Source organism: Mesocricetus auratus, unplaced genomic scaffold (assembly GCF_017639785.1).
Source record: "Mesocricetus auratus isolate SY011 unplaced genomic scaffold, BCM_Maur_2.0 Super-Scaffold_100013, whole genome shotgun sequence".
NCBI classification, from domain to species: Eukaryota; Metazoa; Chordata; class Mammalia; order Rodentia; family Cricetidae; genus Mesocricetus; species Mesocricetus auratus.
In genome coordinates, this window is record NW_024429196.1 from 10,235,960 (window position 1) to 10,251,671 (window position 15,712).

Consider the following 15,712-nt stretch of genomic DNA (forward strand, 5'->3'; position numbering starts at 1 on the left):
CAAGCTTTCATGGTGCTTGTAGTGGTTGAGATATACAATCTGCTTTCAAAAGAGCAACATAAGAAACAGGAAAATAATATGAAGTCAATACACTAACCATGATCTAGACATTTGTATACATAATCACACATCGTGGGAGCAAGGTGTGCATGTGTATGCAAAGAAGGAGATGCGTGGGTTAAGTGGCATGTTACAAGTCAGAGCTAGCTGAGCTGTGCGAAATGTGCGTGGGGTAAATGGGTTGCTGGAGTCTGGGGCATGGTGAAGGGAGGCGGGGGTATAGAGGAAGAATGAAGAGCAAGTTGGGGTTTACTGGGGCAGAGGACAGATGGAGAGTGGGCAGCCAGTGGTCAGAGCCCTGGGGTTCCATGGGGAAGAGCAAGCAATGCTTGAGCTCACACACACAGTGTCCCTCTGGGAGCTTCTGAGCAAAGGCCTGCTTGAGTGGAGGGACAAGGACTACCCGAGTGGAGGGACACACGCTTGATTGGAAGAGGTGAGGAGACATCCTGGGAGGCTCGTGCCTCTGTCTGTCTCAGAGAGAACAAGGAACTTAATAGGGGAGAGAGAGCTGGAATGAGAAGGAGATATAAATGAAGAAACATTTGGAAGTCGGAAACTTTGGGGTGGGTAACATCGATATCCCATACAGGCAGATGCCCTATTAGGGGAACACAAGACGGGAGCTTTTCCCTAGCAGTGGGAGAGTGGCTTCAGAGGCACGCCACCTCTGTTGAGGACCTTTCATGTGCCAAGCACACTGGGCACCGAGAGGCAGTAATATAGTTCTTGAGTTGTCTCGTGTCTAATGAGTTGATAAGAAGTCTGGGCTTACTCTGTCAACATCCCTACCACAACCACCACCTATCCATTGACTTAGTTTCCCTCAGTCTCTCTGCCCAGGCTGGCCTCTCCGTGATCCTCTTGCCTTGGTCTCCCAAGTGCTGGAATCCCTGGCATCAGCCACCATGCCCAGGTGCAGCCTTTAGTAATATTTGAAAAACTGAGATGCAGACTCACAGCTAGGGATGAGCTCACAAAGTATGCCACCACATTTTACCAATCTCACTTTGCAGGCATTTAGGTCCATGCTAAAGGGAATGAATATTTGCTCTGGCAGCATTTTAAGGTAAAAAGGGAAGAAAAGGAATGTAATATACAGACTTACAACTAATTGATGTGGGAAATAAAGGAGGAGCTAAGAGTGACTTTCAAGGCTCTGGCTTTGGCGAAGATGTGGATGACAAGGGCACAGGGGCCACATGAAGAACAGGTGACCTTCAGCACTGGGGTTACAACTGGGCAGTGAAACTGTGTCAGTCCCTGACTTGGTGTGGTGCATAATTGAGTGGTTAAATCTGGCTAGCTGGAATGCTTCTCTTGGCTTTATCCCCTCTTTCTACTGTTCATGAGGAAGGAAGGTCTCTGCCAGGCAGAAGTAAAATGATAGGCTCTGTTGTAAAGTTGTTGACTTACAGCAGATGGTAGACACACGTATGGGGTATGGATACTCTAGTGTGGGGATGGTGGTCTGTGATCAGCAGGGGTGGGGAGAAAGAGTTCTCTCGAGGGTGAGATACCCTTTATCACAGGTTCCTGTTCCCAGAGTCTTCTTAGAAAGACAATTCTTCCTGAAGCCATTAGTCAGAAAAGATTTTTTTAAAAGAAAGGCTGCCTTAGTTAAATAAGATGCAGGGATTTGGGGAGAGTTGGAGTAACCCCTTTGGTTACACCAGCCACGTGCTGATGGCAAAAGGCTCATGGCTAATTATGCTCCCCTTACCAGACTCCTTGTTTGACAGTGTCTCTTCTCCCAGTCAAACAATGGAGCACACAAGCAGTTAACAGAGATAAGAATAAAGCAAAGGAAACACAAAACCTTTCAGACATTTCTACTTTTCAATAAAAAATAGACACCTTTCTCTGCAAAACATCTTTACAGCAAGTCTGTTTCACTGATATGTGTTCTGCTTTCATCCTTCACACAGCCTGAAGAAGTGGTTTAGCTCACTAGATGCTCATCTCTGAGATATCACAGATCAACAACATGAAAACCGAGAATTTCGTTTTGCTGCTTTGACATCACATGCACTAAAATAGCTTTCGGTTCTCTGTCATGCAGCCACATACAGCCAGGTGAGGAACAGCGCCGACTGGAGTTTCCTGTGGGCTGACATCTTTACATCTGGAGGCAGCATGCTCTCACTGGCGCAGAGGAGGTCACAACTGATGTGCTCACATGAAAACAAACAAACAAACAAACAAAATCCCAGATGTTCAGCTCCTGCCCAGTGGCGGATGGTGAAGATGGCTGTAGGTCATCTACCATGGTGAAGTGATGTGTGGAGCATGCAATATCAGAAGGGGAGTCGGGCCAAGGTAAAATCCTCCATTTATGAGAAGTAGGGAGGATTTTGAGGTCCATTTGGAAAGGGGAAAGATGCCTAGCTGGAGGCCAGAAAACGGGATCTAGAAAGGAGGAGCGGGGAGAGGAGGAAACTCGAAGGACGTCAGAGTCTAAGAAGGACTTTCATATGTGTGATGATGTACTTGGAGTACCTACCTGGGAGTCTTCAAATTGTTTAAAAACGTTAGTTGGGGCTGCAGAAATGGCTCAGTGGTTAAGGACACTGCTCTTCCAGAGGACCCAGGGTTCAATTCCTGGCACCCACATGGCAGCTCACAAATGTCTGTAACTCTAGTTCCAAGGGATCCCTCACACAGATACAACAATGCACAGAAAAAAAAATACAAAAAAATTCATTAAAAAATCAGTCACTGATGCTTTTGAGGGAAGTGGGTTCCTGTCCTTTGTACAGTGGAGTCCTCCACAGCTGAGTGTCCATTTGAGTCCCTGAATCTGCCACTTTGTCTAAAGAAACCCACGCTAGCCATACAATTCACCAGCGCACTGGTCACTCATAGACTGGTTTGTGCTAAGTCATGCTTTGTTCATTTCACTTTAGTCTTAGATTTTGGGTCATGAATTATGTTGGTCTTTCCTGTGTCTACACATGAAGAAACAGCATTGGTCTCATCCACTGCTTTGCTGTGGCCCTCTCCATCTACTCTGCTGGACCATGCAGTCAGGCAGCCCTACCCAACCCCATTACCACAGTGTGGAATTCAAATCTTGCGAAAGTAGTGGGTTTTGTGAACAAGTTGAAAGTGGCCTTGGAGGCGAGCTTGAGGCATCTTCCAGGTCACCAGCCAATGAGGATCTGGCAGAGTAGAGCCAAGCTTACAATAGAAAGAGAAAACTCTTCTGGGATTGACATCATTTGTTGTTCCAGAGAAGGTGGTTTTACTCTCAAAGCATGACGGCAGTCTTTGGGGAAACCAGCATTTTCTCGGAGGTGTTTTACAGGTCCACTGTGAAACTGGATGTGTGGCAAGGACAGTGTGACCTCGACATTTGGTTTGCTCATTTAAGGGTTAGCACGGGGCAGGTCTTTAGCCTCTTCAGCCTCACATGTTAGATGCGCTTCCTTCTCTGTTTGGTTTTTCAAGGAAAGCTCCAGGCAAGCCTCTTCTTCACATTGTTTGTTACTTATTCTAAAATTTTTATTGTAGGAAATATAAAGCACAAACAAGCATAAAGAAATAGGATTGACATGTAAAACAAGCTATTTAAAATTAAAATAAAAAATGATAAAAAAATAATAATAAATTAAATCCTTCCTCAGCACCGCCCAGGTGAAAACATTATTGCCTAGATAAAATTTTATTTTATGTGTGTGTGTAGTATATACATGTAAATATGTTCATGTATGATATGTGCACTTGTCCCACTACGAGATAAAAATCTTCCTCCACTGAAAGCCAGAATAAGTGGATGATGCCATTTAAGTAGAGGCCTGGTTAAAAAAATTATACTTCCTGTAAGAAGCCTATGTCTTCTTTTACGTAAACTTGCCTTTTCATTATATGTGGGAGGCACACATGTCCTGGTACCAAATGACCTTCTGCTTCCCTCAGATCTTAACTCTGCTGGCTGTGTAGTCTCAGAGATCCCTGCATTACAGACATTAACAGCTACCAGATATTTTCATGTCAATTGTTTACAGAGCTTCACCTCTTACACTAGATAACTTGGGAAACTGGAATTCACTTTTGGAATTTTGATGATCAAATTTCTATGAAAACAAACACAAGAGTAACAACAGCACTAGTCATGGAACCTTTAACAGGCATGAAACTTCGACCTGCCTGGGTAATAAATAACCACTCAAAAAGCCTTAAGGACTAAAGAGCAGCCCATTTGGGAGGCATCTTTAGATGCCACCTACATGGCTCTAGGCGCTCAGAAATAAATAATGAGTAAAATTAATTCTGTGATTTCAACACCTCAGTATCTAACAAGAGTCAAAGACCCCTGCCTTACAAACTGTGACCCTAACTAAACAGGTGCTATTGTAACGAGATAGGCAGGGTTGCCAAGGAGTACAGAAGCCGATGGGAGCACTTTTAATGAGGGAGGTTGAGGAAGATGTCATGGAAGAGGTGGGTTCAGGGGAGCTGGGCTTCTGTAGACTGAGGGAAAGCAGGGCCTCCACAGGCCAGTCACAAGCATGAGGTGTGGCTTTCGTGTGACCCTGTGTTGTTGGGCTTTGAGTTCCTGTGAAAGAGGGTGTGCTTGGAGTTCTGGAGCCATTTTACAGGCTAGAGCACAGCACAAGGTCCACCCATGACAGGATCTCAGTGGTTGATTATTAAGGAAAGGTAGTCAGGAGAAAAATGAAGAAGGGAAGCCTGATGGGTAAGAGCAGGCAGTTAGATGCCCATATGTTATGCTGAGATTAAAAAAAAAATCTCAATAGCCCCTGTTCTTCTTCCCAATCAGAAAAGAAAGCATGAGGTGTGTGTGTGTGTGTGTGTGTGTGTGTAAAGGTCTTATTTTTTGTTAGATTTATACCTGAGCATTTACTTTTTTCTAATGCTAATATTAAAAGTATTGAATTTTTAATCTTAAATTCTGCTTGTTCATTGCTAACATGTGGAAAAACCATTGATTTTTTTTACATTGATATTGTATTCTGTAACCTTATGGTAACTGCTAATTACTTCTGGGAGCGTCTTTTGCTGCTGTTCTTTTATACTTTCTGAGTAACTTTGTGCATAAAGACACTCTTATGTCTTGATGGATTGGCACACTTTCCGTTATTCTTTCTTATCTTATTGCATTAACTAGGATCTCCAGTTACACTGTTGAAATGAGATGGTAAAAGGGGACATACTTTCTTTGCTCGTGATAGAGTTCTAAAATTTTACCTTTGGTCTGTAGAAACACAATTTATATAACACACACACAATATATGATATATATCATATTTTGTTCATTCAATTTTTCATGTAGTATTCATATTTACCATTTTGTGGTTGCATATGATTTTATCAAGCAATATCCAAGACTCACCTGATCCTTCTCGATGGTTTCATTTATACATTGTTTTCTATTCTTCATGATTGTACGTACTTCTACTGGAAATAGCTGTGTATGTTCAGCTACTTTTTACTGCAATACTTGCTTTAGACTAAATTTGTAGGTATGGGTCAAAGGAAATAAACATTTGTGTGGCCTTACTATTTTCATTTTTGAATTATTCTTATGCATGTTGATGTATAAAACTTTAGGCTAATGCACATACTTATTAACTATACTTAGTAACAGGCACATACTGATTAACTACAGTTTATCCATTGTTACATCAATACACTGTAGTGAAGTTACATTTTAAAATAAAATAGGAGGTATCAAAAGGAATGGGTAGAAATTTTACAGAATTGCATACTAGTGTTTTGGAATTAGTCATTGCTATATTATGAATATTTTTAAAGGTGTGTGTGTGTGTGTGTGTGTGTGTTATGTGCACATGCCTGCAGGTGACTACAGATGCCAGAAGAGAGTATCAGATCCTGGAACTGGAGTTACAGGTGGTTGTGAGTCACCAGATGTGGGTGCTGGGAACTAAACCCAGGTCTTTAGAGAACAGCAATCACTCTTAAGCACTGAGCAGTGTCTCCAGCCCCTGCTATAAATACTTGAGTAGCCTCCAACATCATATTGAAATTTTAACCTTTAAAGTGATGAGATGGCACTGAGAGATGTGTGCTTTGGTCATGGGGTTGAGTAGCATGTTTGCAGTTAGTGCCCTCACATAAGCCTGACTTTCCTTTGTCTTTTTTTCCCCAGTTTTTATTTGTTTCTGAGAGAGACTCTCGTGTAGCTCAGGCTGATCCTGAACACTGTGTACAGACAATGCTTCCTTGACAGTCACTACCCAGAGTGCCACGCTGTGTCCTTTCCAGGCAGGGTTTCATTGCTGTGACAGACTTGTGAGTTACCCAGCTTGTAAGAAGAAAAGCGCACTGGGACACAGCTTTGAAGGTTTCAGCCCCTGATCAATTGGCCTCAGGGCTTCAGGGCCTGCAGCATATTGTAGCTGCAGCTATTCACCTTATGTCTGCATGGCATGAAAAGGAGGAATTCGGTGTTCCACAAGTACCCTCAAGGGCATGCTTCTGGACCCAGAGTTCCTACATGCTTCAACTCCTCAGGGTTCCACTGGCTCCCAGTAATAGCATGTGGGAGCAAGCCTAGTGCATGGGCATTTGGGAACACAAGCTAGAAAACACATATGCCCTCAATATCCCCCTTAACTCTGTAAGGCATGTAGTATTGCTGTCTCTGATTCATAGATGGCCCCAGGGGGGTCTTTGAAAAGTTAACTAAGCTTATCAGGTCTCTCCAGCACTAGATGTCAGAACCAAGAGGCAGAGGCAGGCTTACATGGTCAGCATCCATGCACTGACACGTTGTGACATGCATGAGGAACTGGAGAGTTGTGGTTTGCTGATGGGACAGTTCTATGGGGATATCTAGATGGTGAAAACCCTTTTCTTAACTACAGTGTGGCCATGCAAAAATCACAGTGCTGTAATGAAAGGATTTGACAGCTGTGCAGACCAGTGGGTAAAGTCACCCACTGCCTGTGTGATGTTCAGGGGACTTGGCAGGGTCTGTGAGGGTGGTCCTCCCTGGCCTTGTTCAGGTGACTATGTGTTCGCCCATAGTCGTCCTTTGAACATTCATTTCCTCATGCCAGCGCCCATTAGGAAGTGCGGCTTTCCAAACTTCCCTCTTCTAATGTAAGATGAGGCCATGTGGCCTTATGCAAACAGCACTTGCCTTGAGAAAGGCATCTAGAAATGGGTTTCTGCACAACTGAATGCCATAGTCTCATGGAAGCTGCCCGAGGAGAGACACAGGGACCATGCTGATGGAGGTGCCTTCCGTACATGTGAAACCAAGTGACATAATACAGTTACTCAGTCTGACCTCATGGGAGGGAGGGGACTTTGCTATTTAGGTGCTTTGAGGGTACAGAGAGCATTACAACACCAAAGGCTGTCACAGACAAATGGCTGTGTAAGTATGTTTTGTTGGCCCAGATTTGACCACGAGTCAGTGGAGAAACTGGAACACATTTTGTTATGGAAATGGAACTGCAGTTTTATTCTCAGTCTGGCAGTCATCTCTCTGCAATCTAACTTTGGCTGCTGAGGGATGCTCTTCTCTTTACTATTTGTCCATAGCCTCTCCCTCTCTCCCCTTCCCCCTCCCTCCTTCCCCCTTCAACCTTCTGAGATCTCTCTCTCTGTCTCCTCTACTCTCCCTCTCTCTGCTCCTCTTCTGTCTCCCTCATATACCTTTTCTACATTCCTTGGATCCAGTTCTTGACACTTAGAAGTCCATAAAAACTGATGGTTCTCGGTCAAAAAGGCACAGATGCCAAAAGTCCCCAAGGTAAACCAAGGAGAGAAGGCCCAGAGATCTGTCTGTGACACATGGACCTGCTGTCCTAGACGTAATACTCTGCAGGTCCGGGTCATGGGAGAGATTTAAGGCCAGGCAGGAAGAGGCAGCTTCAGGGGACCACCAGCTGTGTTGAGATGCTCAGTAGGAGTGTTTTCTGTGGCTGGAAATGGTACAGACTGCCTGCTGCTGCTGCTTCATGTGGTTGGCCCATCCTGACAGAAAGCAGTGAGGCCTCCCACACGCACTAGAGGCCAGAGACAGAGCAGGTGTTCTCTACTCAAGAGTTTGGTTGGTGTGGTTTTCCAAGGCAGAAGTGTGACCCTAAGGGTTTCGACTCTCACAGTTGACTTGATTAGGAAGGAGAGTTTGACAGATATTTCCAACCCAGTAACATTGTCGTGGGAACATAGATGGGAATCAAGATTATTTTCTCTTAAAATATTAATAAGTCAGCTTGCCTTTGATTTGCTTGATTGGCACAATGGTGCCAGCATTTTCTTTTTATTTATTCATTTGCTTATTATCATTTATTTATTTTGGCCAGGGTTCTGTTAATGTGATTTATTTTTCTGATACATAAATCACATGTATGTGTTTTATACTTCCAGACAGCCTTGCAGGGAGCAGAGTGTCCCTGGATTAAATGTATCAATGAAATGGGATTTTTAAGAAATGTCAGCAGCCCCACCCCTGTAACAGAATCATAGGGATCCCCAAAGGGCAGGGATTCTGCATGTGAGCACGGGTGGTGGTGGCATGTGGGTGGTTTGCTGGCGGTGGGATGGCTGGGCTGCTAGTAGCACACTGCCAAGTCCTGGACCCATTGTGTGACTTGGGACAAGTGACTTACTCCATGGGCTTCCTGTGCCCATATGTAATATCAGCCATAATTTACCCATGTCACAGAATTGCTTTGAGAAATGTCAAGATGGGTTTGAGAAAGAGTTCAGGATTAAGAGCTACCTGTAGGCCAACTGGCTTTATTCCACTCCTCATTTCAACCTGCAGGCTTGCCAGTGTTTATTTCAGTTTTGACTTAATTAAAGCCCTTACTCATGCAGCCTCTTGTCAGTTTTAAAGCTTCATTCGACCTGTATTTATTCACTCTCCAACGATGGGAGCCTATTAAGCTGAGGGTATAGGCCTTGAATTTCTTCTGGAAGTTACTGCATTTACCTTTATAATTACAAAGCAATTCTCCAGTCAGGCAGCGGTGGTGCATGCCTTTATTCCCAGCACTTGGGAGGCAAAGGCAGGCAGATTTTTGTGAGTTCAAGGCTAGCCTGGTCTATAGAGCTAGTTCCAGGACAGCCCTGGCTATACAGACAAACCCTGTCTCGAAAAACAAACAAACAAAAAGCAATTCATGAAATGGGCGTGGTGATGCCACAGAGGCTGGAAGATTAGGAATTGGAGATTAGCTTAGGCTGCCTGGCGGGACTCTGTCTTAAACTACAAAAATGAAATGGTCACTTGTGGAGTAATAGACTTACCTTCTCTCATCACATCCCGCTCTCTAACTTGAGGATATTGCAGTTGGGACTCATTCATGCCTCCCATAGGCACTGGTTGGCATTCTGCTGCAGGAAGAGCCTTCCCTCCCTGCATCAATCCACTCAATCACATATTTACTGATATCAGCATGAGCTCAGTGCATCTTACAACGCAGTAGGTGACAGTTCATTGCTACCATGACATTGTCATCTCTGTGTGGATAACAGGAGCTCTGGATCAACTCCTGTGGCCTCCTGATACACCTCCATCGTTCTCTCAGTTTTCACTTCCTTCCGGTTTAAACCATTTGTCCTCATTGTTTTACTATATCATCCATTTCGTCTGGTATACAGGCTTAGAATTCTACATAGATGCCAACTGGTGGAGAAGAGTTTGGGTCAGAAATTACAGACACTGTCTCAGAATACCAAGGCACCTGCTTTCTGGCTGTTTGGTGAATTGTTGGAGAGACATGAAAGGAAGGAGAGAAGTAGGGAGAGACAGAGGGAAGGGGGAAGCAAAGAGAGAAGACAGCGTGGGAGAGAGAAAGAAGAGGAGGAGAAGAGCACATGGGAAAGCTGCAAATTCAGGAAATGTATTTGCAGTGTGAGACAGTCTGCCATTCGCTTTAACTCCAAGGACCCTGCATGTTAATGCCCGGCTTGCTTTCTCCCTTTGAACTCTTGCCCCTTGCTCGCTCTGCTCTGACCTCTCTGGACACCTACCTGAGAGTCTTGCTCCATCCTTCGAGGTCCAGGCTGCAGCTGAGGAAGACCTTTATCATCCATTCTCCTGACTCCTCCTTCCAAGTACTGAGTACAGGTTGTGCCACCATACCTGGTCTACAAGGAACCAAGGATGAAACTGAGGATCTGTTCATTAGCTTTTACATAAATCTGCAGAATGGAAACGGTTTTCTTCTCAAAAATCAACTGTGATCCTGGGAAGCAGGCCGAAAACATTATCAGAGTCCTTTCATGTGAAAGAATGAGCATGTGTTTCCTGAATGCTTGCCATGTGGCTGGTGCAGTGCCTTGTGGGAGAAAGGGATGGTTGTCCAGGAAGTTGGCCTTCATTGGGCAGTGACTTTAAGGCATGATCTTGAGTTACCTGGAAGATGGATCATGTAGCAGGAGCCACACCCTTGAGCTGGAGCACAAGGCTGGTGTCCGGGATGGTCAGACGACAGTGAGCAAGCAGCACTTGAGGCTGCTGAAGGCAGAGAGCCAGCAAGAGAAGAGCGACCACAGGGTTGAAAAGGAAGGGCTCACTATCCCACACTGCAAGTCACAGCCAGCCCCTCACGGACACTTACAGCTGATGCGCCACAGTCAACTCCTTTATCAGGTAAGCAGGGAGTAGACACTGAATCTCATATAGACTGTGCTGGCCTCGAATTCCCTATGCACGTGAGGATGATCTTGAATTTTTTGTTCTCCTGCCTCCATCTTCCAAGTGCTGAGTACAGGTGTTTGCCACCAGGCCTGGTTTACAGTGTGCTGAGGACCAAACCTAGGGCCTTGTGCTTACTAGACAAGCACTCTACCAGCTCCGGGCCCTGCACTCACTTCTCCTGTCTTTCTGATAAACTCAGTTTGAGTACGACCGTGAAAGACCTGGCAAGCCCAAAGGACCAATGGCAAAGCTTGGTCCAGCTCATGTGTCTGAGGCCTGTGATGGTGATAGCTCAGGTCAGCTGCTCATTGACTTTGCATCCAACCAAGGTACAGGTGACTATGAAACCCGGCAACTGTACCTGGACCCACGAGAAGCCACACCGCTGAAGTTGCTTCCAGCCATCAGGCTCCTTAGAACTCAGACAAGTGATTAACTTTTAGAACTTGCCTGTTATCTGTCTTAGTCTCAACAACTCGTTAGAAACCATCTTGACCAGTTCTTTGAGGATGATTGACATGAGCCATGGGTCCTTTCTCTTCAACCAACTGGAAACACCAACTTTGCCAAATTATCTTTCTCTGTACCATGCTGTAAATATGCCATCTCTCTGACATTTCCATTTCTGCCATAGCCCAGGCAGGAGCCATAGCATCTCCCTGCTGTGCCATCTGCTTCACACTGCCAACCTCAGAGGATGCTGGCTGCACCGCAGCAGAGCTGTGACTTGACTCTGAAGTGCATGGTTTATTTTTCCCATTGACACCCAAGGGAGAGGAAATGGATTGATACGGTGGAATAGCTTATGCCAAATTCATTTGGTCTCTTCTCATCCTGTGAAGTCTCTCATTTCCTTTTAATTTTAGATCAGCTTCCTTGACTGTGGCCTGCTGGCATAACTAGTGTGATTCAGTGCCCATGCTGTCAGGTTTCTGTGAGACACAGAACAAAGCAAGAACCACTCTCCCTCTCCCTCCTTCCCTGTGTAGCTGTGCCCAGGTCCCCAGGTCGGGCTGTCTTGTGAAGCCAAGTAGAGGCTTGAAGATGAGGTTGGCCCCATTCAGCTGTCAGAAATGCAAACACCTAGGAAGATCCAGGCACTTGTTCTGGTCTCTCAAACTATTCCTGAACCCTAATTTACTCTGTTTTTCTGGTATCCATGGACAGTGGCCCTGGAGCAACACTTACTGAAGTTGAAAGACACATAGCGACTAGACGGAGCACTTGTAGACAGCAGACCTCTCTAGGAGACTGCAAGGATTGTCTAGAGAGTGACAAAAGGATTGGTCTAGGGGCCCCCAGAACTAGATGTTGGGGAGCAGGCTTTGCAAAGCCACCGAGAAGACAGTCTCCAACAACCTCTCTGAAGGCACTGCCTTCACAGCCCAGGCTGTGGGTGCAGGGTCGCTGGAGGAAAACGTTTGGATGTTTGTGTACAGAGGTTTCTGCTGGAGTGGATGGCGAGTTTTCCTCCCTTTCTGGAGGTGGTGCTCACCACTGGAACACCTGGGTTTGAGTTTCAGCTGAAGAAAATCACCACACCATTCAGTGGTAGGGTTCATACAAGCATCTCTCACTGTTGAGTCTCAGAGCCTCTGAGAAAGGCTGCTGTTCCAGGCAGGAGGAGGTCACTTTACTTTTCTGGTCCCAGCTTGCACACTTGTGAGCTCTAAAGGCTGTCTAAGCTCCTGTGATGTCATGATGTCACTAAGGCCAAAAGCAACCTTTCTCTTAGGATTCTAAGTGTTCTATGTTATCCTATTTTCCTTTAAAAACGAGAAGACACTGGGCATAACCAGGATAAAAACAACCTGCTGTCTCCCAGACTCAGGATATAGTGCTCCTTTCTCAGAAGGTGGGGCACCTGAGGACAGCTTGGGGACTCTCTGGGTCTTGGGAATGACACAGCTACGTCCGTCCTTCCAGCTTTTCTTTCATTTAGTTACAGGTGGAGGCAGGTGACTGTCCTTCGACAGTTCTCCTCACCGGTCTGTCTTGCCACAGGCATGTCACCATCGTGGTTGTACCAGGTCAAGTTTGCTGGAACAAATATGGAGTGTTAGTTTGACACAGTTTTCTCTTTTCTGTATGAGGCAGGCTAGAAATACAGGGAGGCTTGGGGTGGCTTATGAAGAGGCAGGAGCACCTCACCCTAGAGTCTTGCCAAAGCCTCCTGCCAGGAGAGAAGCAGGATTCCCAGCAGGCTCTTAGATGCTCAAGGCCCCCTCCTGTTTCCTAGCCGGACCTGAAGTTTTCTAGGAATCTCACCAGAAGCCCCATTTACAGGGAAAGCTCAGGCACTAACCCTGTGCAGCCCTAGGCTAACCTTATCAGATTAGAACTCCAACTTACTTATCTCACTTAGCAACAGAGAGAGAGAGAGAGAGAGAGAGAGAGAGAGAGAGAGAGAGAGAGAGAGAGAGAGAGAGAGAGAGAGAGAGAGAGAGAGAGGGAGGGAGAGGTAGACACAGGGATGGGGGGAAGATTTCTTAGCAGACTTCTAAGATGCAATTTAAGAGCCACCCAAAGTGTTTATTGGCTAATATTAAGACAGTGAACTGTGCTACTCCCTTGGAAGCCTGCACTCGAACTTGGGTATGTCTTACATTCCCCTCCTCTATCTTGGAGACCATAGCATGTGGGAGTATCTTCTTGAATGTCCCTTTCTTAATACTCATGCTTAAGCATATATTTAAAAACCTTTAATAAAGTCTCCGAAATAACCTGGCCTTTCCTGTGATTCTCAACAACAAAATGACAAATTCTGGTTTGACTTGAGTTGAGGTCCCTAATGAATTCCTCTGGTCCTCAAGGAGTGGCAGTGTTGTGGGGTGTCTCCACCCCCTCACCACCAACAGTGTCATTGTGTTGTAAATGTTCTGCAGGACCATGGAGGCATACCTTAAACAAGCAAATCTGCAGATTTACTTGTCAAGTTGAAAAGTCTGGTGTGGAGGGGACCAGCTAGAGCAAACAGAGAAGCCGGGCCTCAGCCAGTACTAACTACGCTGCAGAGCTGGACTTCGGCCCCTGCTTCTGCAAGGTGCTTCCTGTCTCATTGATGGGCAACCAAGAGGAAGGTCATTGGCTTTCCAAAGAGCCTGCAGCTGGAGGGAAAGTCAGTTCAGGTAAGTGGGGAAGGCCAGGGGATTCCCCCAGGGCACTGGCTGGCCAGAAAGTTGCATTTGAGGCTCCCTGAAACTGGCTGCTTCTAACAACTGAGGTCTGCTACATGTGAATGGAGCAGGGTCCCCAATGGCAGCTGCCGGGCTCCCCTAGTGAAAGGCTGCACTTCCAAATGACTGAATGGGGACAAAGAGGCAGACAGGTGCCCCTGGGGATTTGGGTGGCTGTAAGGCCTCAGGTGTGTAGATCCATGGCTGCCAACTAATCAACTCCAGTGCTCCGCATTTGATTATAATTTTGTGATATGACACTTCATGCCCTGAAATGAAGGCACAAAAATTGCTTTTTAACTTTCTTATAGTTTGGACTTTTTTTGTTTTTGTTTGTTTGTTTGTTTTTGAGATGAGGTGAGTTTATCTCTTTGGGAACATTCCATCCTTATGAATTCAGGGTCTTATGAAAGCTGTTTATTTTTTTAGCATAAGCATTTTAATCTTATTTTTAAGTATGTGTTTTGCCTGCATGTATGCATCATGTAAACGCCTGGTACCCATGAAGACCAGAAGAGGCTTTGGATCCCTTGGAACTGGAGTTACAGAGATGGTCGTGAGCACCCAAGGGATGCTGGAAAGTGAGCCCGGCTCCTCTGGGCAAGCAACCAGTGTTCTTAACTGCTAAGCCATTTCTCCAACCCCCAAAAATGCTTATTTTTAAATAAATTTTAATAGTAGACACTTTGGACTGAGGAGCACATTGCTTTCCCCTGAATGCCTTATGATGTGTGAAGTGGGCAAACTGCCCAGAAGAAATCCATCTGTGTAAGCTGGACATTTGTCATTTGTTCCTGCCCCTGCCAGATTCCTTTCTTGCGGTGTGGGTTGCTTTCCTTAAATTTGGCTGACCTCAGGTGTGAGGTCTGCCTCTTTGTCTTTGGAATGTGCTCCTAACCTTTGGCTTCCTAACCTGGTCTGCATGTCCTGCATTTCAGGTCGACTTGGGGAAGTGGCCTCGGTGTCCTAATCCACGCAAGCACAGTTCTGTGTCCTACATTTTAGCACATCTGCACCCTCAGGTAGGGACCTCTCCTCTGTGTCATCAACACTTGCCAGGAAAGCCACAGCCCCAAACAGCAAACATTGAGTTTGCACACCACTTTACAAAAGTGGATCCAGTAAACCTCTGGAGGCTGCTGGAGAGACTTCAGACGCCATCTAGGAGAAAAGCATTTATTGGCACAGATAGTTTCACCATAAATGAGTTATTCAAAACTTGCTGGGGTGAGCTCTACATATGAGAGGCTTTTAGGAGTGCCGATTTGAATTTGATTTGAGTGTAGATTTGAATGTGATTTAACTTAAAGATTTGTCTGTGTGTTACCTGTAAGGTCACTGGTCTAGTTTCCTCTGGGTTTTACCTGCTAACTTTTATGAGGTCACACCATCATTATCTAAAGATGGTTTACTTAGAAGCTCCAGCCTTTGTTAGCTTTCCTTAGACTAATAAATTTTAACTTCCTTGTCCTCGCCTGCCACCTAGTGTCATAATGAGATAACTACAAGGGACAAAGGGGTACCTTACTTAAGAGTGGATTGCAAAGGTACTTGTGAAATAAGGCAGACTGACCTCTAACTGAATTTAAGGGAGAATTCTCTATTTACCCTCTACTTAGCCACTGCCAAGTCTGTGATGGTGCAGGTTTTACCTCTTTGCTCTTGCTTACTTACCCTGGGGGGGTAGTTGCTATGTCCTAAAGTCATTGGAAGAGACTTTGTTGCCATGTCAGGAAGTCATTCAAATAACCCATGGAAACAGCCAGGAGATAGGGTCAGGGACTCAGCTTCATAGTCCCGTGAGTAGTTTATCTTAGAAGCAGGCCTG

The 15,712-nt window shown here is 45.4% G+C and overlaps 1 long non-coding RNA gene across 1 annotated transcript; it reads left to right on the plus strand.

The window, feature by feature from the left end:
• The first annotated feature begins 346 nt into the window (after positions 1-346).
• LOC110343737 lies at positions 347-14,564 on the plus strand. The gene is made up of 4 exons (XR_005880695.1): positions 347-496; positions 2,123-2,379; positions 13,594-13,836; positions 14,393-14,564. It is a non-coding gene; the product is annotated as an uncharacterized LOC110343737 (long non-coding RNA).
• The last annotated feature ends 1,148 nt before the right edge of the window (positions 14,565-15,712 follow it).